Genomic DNA, 6000 nt, shown 5'->3' on the forward strand with positions numbered 1-6000 from the left:
AGCAATGACAGCAGCTCTGATGCAAACAGAGCAGCTTTCCCCTGGGACATGGCCACACTGGGTCCCAGGATGCCAGGAGGGCAGGGCAAGGCTTCTTCCTTCCACCAGGGAGGGTTTCTGCACTTCAGAGGGATATCAGCACCCAGTGGAGCAGTTCTGCTGCCAGGCCCCCTCCAGCTGCACCCCAGCCCTGAGTGCCCTCAAGTGGGACATTCTCCCCAAAGGAGTGGGGAAAGAGGAGGGAGCTGCCCTGGGGATGAAGGACAGAGAGCTGAATTGATTTCTCCCTCCTGTGATGGCTCTCATGAGCGGAGGGGAAGGAGAGAGCAAATCCCTCACCTCTGCCAACCCATCCTTCAGGAGAGCAGCCACTACCAAAGGACTTTCCTACACTTGGAGCAGCTACAGGCATTTCATTTCCCCAAAGTGTGTGGGATTTGTGATCTCCAGCAGCAGAGGGATTTCTGGCTGGCCCAAAGGAACATCCCACACCCACCCAGGTGCCAGTTAAACACCCCTGGATGATCTTTCCAGCAATGATCCACACCACCACACCCTGGCAACAGGCTCCAGATCTCATCTTCCCCATGGTGAGCTGCTGGAGCTCCATCCACCTCGAGGAAAGAGATGGGGAGCACAAATCCCTCCCCAAAAGGTTTATTTAGCAACAAAGCTGAGAGAGAGAGAGGCAGGGAGGCCTGGGGTTGGAGCTGGGATGGTTTCTAACATGTCCTGGGTCAAGCTGCCCACAAAACCAAACAGCTCAGCAGGAAAATGTTTGGATGAAGATCTCTGCTCACCAGACCTCCTAGGAAAAGGGACCTCAGCAGGGACCTTCTACTGTCCTTTTTCTGGTGATTTTGGGGGAACCCAGACCCCTTCCTAAACCCCAGCCACCCCAGGGAGCACGAGGGGAGAATTTAGCATCCCACCAGTCAATCTGGCAGCGACCACCCCCAGAGCACCAAACCCCACACAGGAGGGGGAGAAGATGGGACATCCCACAGCTCTGATCCCCCACCTGCTCATCTTCTCCCAGTCTCTGCCATCCCAGCTGCTCACGTGCCAGCAGGACAAGCTCTCCATGGTGGCTGGTTAGAAGCACTGTGTTTTACTGAAAGCAGCTGCTGGGAGCCAGGATTCAGCTTTGCTGCCTGCACCTTGCCAAGGTTCCTGCCCTGGGGATGGGAATTATGGAAATACCAGGCTTTGACATTTAAAAGTATCAAGGAAAATAAAAGAGGGGGGGAGGAGGGAAAGAACCAAACAATTACCTGGGGCTCATCAAGGAGCTGCTGGGAGAAACTGTGATGGCTAATTATAAAGGGAAAATTAAATCCAGCTCTGGGATGAAGACAACAAGCTGGGGGAAAGAGGAAAGTACAGGAGGAGAGGGGTCTCAGCCTGAGGATGGGATATTTGGTGCTGAGATTTTGCCAAGGAAGGATGTTCCTTTGAATATTCCCAGTGGGAAATATTGCTCAGTGACATTCCTCTGGCCAGGTGAGGCAGAGATGATGGAGGGGAGATGCCCTCTCAATGCCCATGGAACCCAGCTGAAGCACCTCCCCTTGGGGCTGTGGCAGCCAACAGGGAAAATCTTGAACTGAGAGTCAGCTGAGATGGTGCTGGGCATCCCAGGGCTCATTTCAGGCACATCTGTAAGGGAGACCAGACCTGCTTTGTGAGTTATGAGACTGATGAGGGGAAAACCCCTTCCAGAACACGAGACAGACAAATGACACCTGCTGAACTTGCCTTCTATTTTCTATATATTTTTTTTTCACATCCTATCCCCATCCCTTCTGATTTCCCTATTTTATTTCTGGAGCAGTGGGGTGGGTGGGGGAAGAGCAGGAACCAATGGTGCTGTCAAACAGGGGGTGCAGAGAGCCTGAGCTTCCAGCACTTACTGCCATGCACTGAGCAGCCACCTCCCATGACCCCAGCCAGAAACTGGGCTGAGACACAGCTGGGAGCACCCAGCAGGCCCAGATTTCACCCTCTCTGGGATTTTGACCTGGCTGTGGGATGCTGCTCCCCTGGCTGGGACCACCTTAGGGATGGAGCAGGATCTAAGGCCATTGACATTTTGTTTCTCATTAGTGGCACAATTAACAGGCGAGAGGATTCCAGGCTCTGGCTGCATCGTGTCCCCGTCCCTCAGCTGCCTCCTGCTGCCTTTATCTCTTCTGCCTGGGCAGTTCCATCAATGAATTGACTTCTTCCCCTGCCTAATTTATGTCTCCTTTATGTTTGTTTATATAATAAGGTTAAACATCTACTTTACACCCTACATGCTTGTAGTTGTTAATTAGCCTTTTTCTTGGGTTTTATTGCCTTTGCTACGGGCTCTGGCAAGATGAACAGCAGCAAGGAGAGGGCTGGGAACCCCACGGACACCCTGTGCCAGGGCAGGAGCTGCAGCCCCCCAGCCCAGCAGGTTTGGGCGCCTGTTACCCCCCAGGAGCCATGGGTGAAGGGTCAGAGCTGCAGCTGTGTCAGGGAAGGGCTCCCACAGGATTGGTTTCCACTTCTCAACACAGTTTTGAGCTGTTTTAGGGGGATTGGGGAGCTTGGAGCACCACCATCAGGAGAACAGCAAGAGATCCATGGTGACAAACTGTCCCTGCAGCTTCACCTTGGTGATGCTCAAATCCACCTGATGAGTCCTGGGAGCAGCTTTGGGGTGCAGGGCAGAGCAGGGCTCTGCACCCCACAAACAGCCCCACGAACACGGGAGCCCAGGGGAAACCTCAAGCTCAGCCCAGAAACAGTCTGTGTCTTCATCCTTGTTTGCCAGGCCTCACAGCCAAACCCAGCACCAGCACCATGAGCCCCAGCAGGGCTTTCCCTGGCTCTGTGGTCCTAGAGATGGATCCATCCCCCCCCAGGGCCCATCTCTGCCCTGTGGCTGCAGGAGAAGCCCAGCTCCCGAGCAGACACCACCTCTCAGATCTCAGATGCCCGGGGGGGAGCAGGACCCGGTGGGACTGGCGGTGCTCTCCTCCACCCGGCCTCCCCTACAAACCCGGGCATTCGCGGCTCATTGCTGTGAGCACCTGAGATTCAAGGACACAGCCAGGCTCATGCTCCTCCGGGGGTGCAGGAAAAGCCCCTCTGAGCCTCCTGCCTGCCTGCCAAGCCTCCTCCTCTTGCCCGTTCCTCAGTTTCCCTGCCTGCAGACACAAGTCCCACGGGGATGCAGGGGCAGAAAGCAATGCCCGAATCTGACCCTTCCCTGAGCCCTCACCGCGGGAGATGTCTGCTCTCAGCTCCCAGCCCATACACAGGCAGGAACTTAAAGAGGCGAGGTGCTCCCCATTTCCAGCCAGGACGGCAGGACACAGGGATGTTCCTTCCATCGAGCCCCCTGCCGCTCCAGAAAGGGTCCCCGCACTGGGCTCAGCCTTCTCCGCCTCTCCGGCTGGATGGATTCTGTCAGAAGCCGCAGCAGGTGACTGCTAATGAAGCTCGCCTAATTAATGCGTTCCTCAGACACGCCCTCGCCGTCCCTTCCTCCAGGTGCTCCACCCTCCCCTCCGCCAGCCGTGACCTGGCCAAGCAGGCTCCGTTTCCTGCCTTTAAAAGTCGCAGCTGTGCCCAGGTTTAGGGAACAGCATCCTTCAGCCCAAAGCTCTCTCCTCTTCCAGGGGTCAGCTCTCCTATGGAAAGGCAGCCTTGCTGCTTGAGCAGGCAAAAGCCGCGTTCAAACTTTGGTGAATTGAAGCAGAAAGCCGGGGCTAAGGCTCAGCAGAGCCTGGGTGGGCTTCGCGTTCGCCGACAGCATCCAGGCGCAGGCGGGAGGGATGGAGAGGCTGCTCGGGTTCGTTCCCGGCTCCCGGAGCTGGGGATGCTGCTGCCCCCGCGGGGAGTGGGAGTCGTGGGCAGAAGGGAGGGAGCGGGCTGGGAAGGAGAGATGGAGCCTGGCATTGGCGGGGAGAGGGTGTGAACGAGCCCCCCAGCGCTGCCTGCAAGGATGCAGCAAGGAGCTTCCTCCGCCCACGAACTGTCTCCGTATGACGCAGGTGCCGAGAGCCAAATTTCTTCCATCTCATTCCAGCCACAAAAGGAACTTGCAGAAAGTGCAGGCAGCCTTTGCCACCCCCCAAAAACAACCAACAGACCCTCTCTCTCCCTTCGCCCGCGGCCGGGCCGGGCAGACGCCGCGGCGCGGCGGGGGAATCGCGGCTCTGCCCTCCGCCGCTTCCCTCCGCGCTCAACTCCCGGTCGAGGGATGGAGAGGGGCAACACACACGGCAAAGAGCACGGGCAGCCGGGGCCGGGCGCGGCTGGGGCAGCGGAGCGCGGAGAGCTCTGAGCTGTGCCCGCGGAGCGCGGGGCAGAGCGGCGCGGAGCCGCGACACGGAGCTCGGAGCTCGGAGCCGTGACACGGAGCTCGGAGCCGCGACACGGAGCTCGGAGCCGTGACACGGAGCTCGGAGCCGTGACAGACACGGAGCTCGGAGCCGTGACACGGAACTCAGCGCCGCGGAGTGCGGAGCCGGGGCACGAAGCCCGGAGCGCGGAACGCGGAGCTCGGAGCGCGGAACGCGAAGGCGGAGCGCGGAGCTGTCCGCGGTGCTGAGCACACTCACCGGGCCGGGCCGGGCCGAGCCGGGCCAGCTCCTGCTGCTGCCGCCGGGATGCGCGTGGGGCGGCCCCGCTCCGCGGGTGCCCGGGCTCGGCCTGGCGCCCTCGCTGGCACCGCAGCCCCTGTGGCTGCTGCGGCCGAGAGCAGCGACCCCGGCACTGCCTCGCTGCCGCTCCGTCCTCTCCTTAAATTTCAGCAGCTTGGTCCCCCCCCCCCCCGCCCCCCGTTTTTTTTCCTGGCTCTCCCCTGCTCTCCGCTCCCCGCTCCGGGCTCTCCCGCACGCTCGCAGCCGCCTAGCGGGCAGAGGCGGCAGGCAGGAAAATCCCACCCGCACAGCCGGGCGGCACCGCCGCCGCAGCCCTCCCACCGCCCGCCGGGCCCCCGCACCCCCTCTTTATATAGGATCTTACTCTTCTAGTGTATTAATTACAATCGACTTCCAATCCTTAGAATCTGGTTTAAACCCAGAGAAGAGTAATAAACATAATCCTATTCATACTGGCCCTATCACTGACCCTAAGCATCCTCCTAACTGCACTAAACTTTTGACTCGCCCAAATAACCCCTGACTCAGAAAAACTATCCCCATACGAATGCGAATTCGATCCCCTGGGATCTGCTCGACTCTCCTTCTCAATCTGCTTCTTCCTAGTAGCCATCCTCTTCCTCCCATTTGACTTAGAAAATAGGAGGGTGCTCGGGGCACAGCCGTGTGAGAGAACGGGAGGGAGAGAGGAGAAAAGGGGTAAAATGGGGTGCAAACAAAGTGAGAGCCAACTGAGTTTGACCTCTCAGCCTTGCTGGGGGTCTGGGTGCAAATACAGGCACAGGCATGGTCGGAAGGCTGGGATAGGTCTGCTCTGAGGGAAGGCTGGCAGAGCTGGCTTGGTCAGCCTGGAGAAGAGAAGGCTCCAGGGAGACCTCAGAGCCCCTTCCAGTGGCTGTAGGGGCTCCAAAGAGAGGGCTTTGGACAGGGGCATGGAGTGACAGGAGATGGAGGAATGGGAGATATTAGGATATAGATAGGATATTAGGAAGAAATTCTTCCCTGTGAGGGTGCTGAGGCCTTGGCACAGGGTGCTCACAGAGGCTATGGCTGCCCCACCCCTGGAAGCGTTCAAAGCCAGGTTGGATGGAGCTTGGAGCAGCCTGGTCTTCTTGGGGTGGAATGAGATGGTCTTTAAAGTCCCTTCCAACCCAAACCATTCTGGAGTTCTGTAATACCACAGAGGAGGTGTGGATAGTACCCACAACTCTGGGTTCTGACACCCCCCAGCCCCCCAGAGTTTAATTAACATTAGGGGGGAAGGTTGTTACCCGGCTGGAAGGTTGGGGTATCAGTTATACGTGACAGGACAGGGGAACAGAGCTGCCTGGGGAGGAGGGAGCAGGTAGCCACAGCATAT

General features: G+C 58.4%; 1 protein-coding gene across 1 annotated transcript in view; it reads right to left on the reverse strand.

Annotated features, from left to right (window-relative positions):
* Positions 1 to 4694, reverse strand: part of TNR (tenascin R) — an 84066-nt gene extending 79372 nt beyond the window's left edge. Inside the window, exon 1 of the mRNA XM_066556155.1 lies at positions 4599 to 4694. The gene's annotated coding sequence lies outside the window, so the exon portion shown is untranslated. The remainder of the gene's footprint in view (positions 1 to 4598) is intronic.
* Between the last annotated feature and the right edge of the window lie 1306 nt (positions 4695 to 6000).

This window comes from Molothrus aeneus, chromosome 9, assembly GCF_037042795.1.
Source record: "Molothrus aeneus isolate 106 chromosome 9, BPBGC_Maene_1.0, whole genome shotgun sequence".
Lineage (NCBI taxonomy): Eukaryota > Metazoa > Chordata > Aves > Passeriformes > Icteridae > Molothrus > Molothrus aeneus.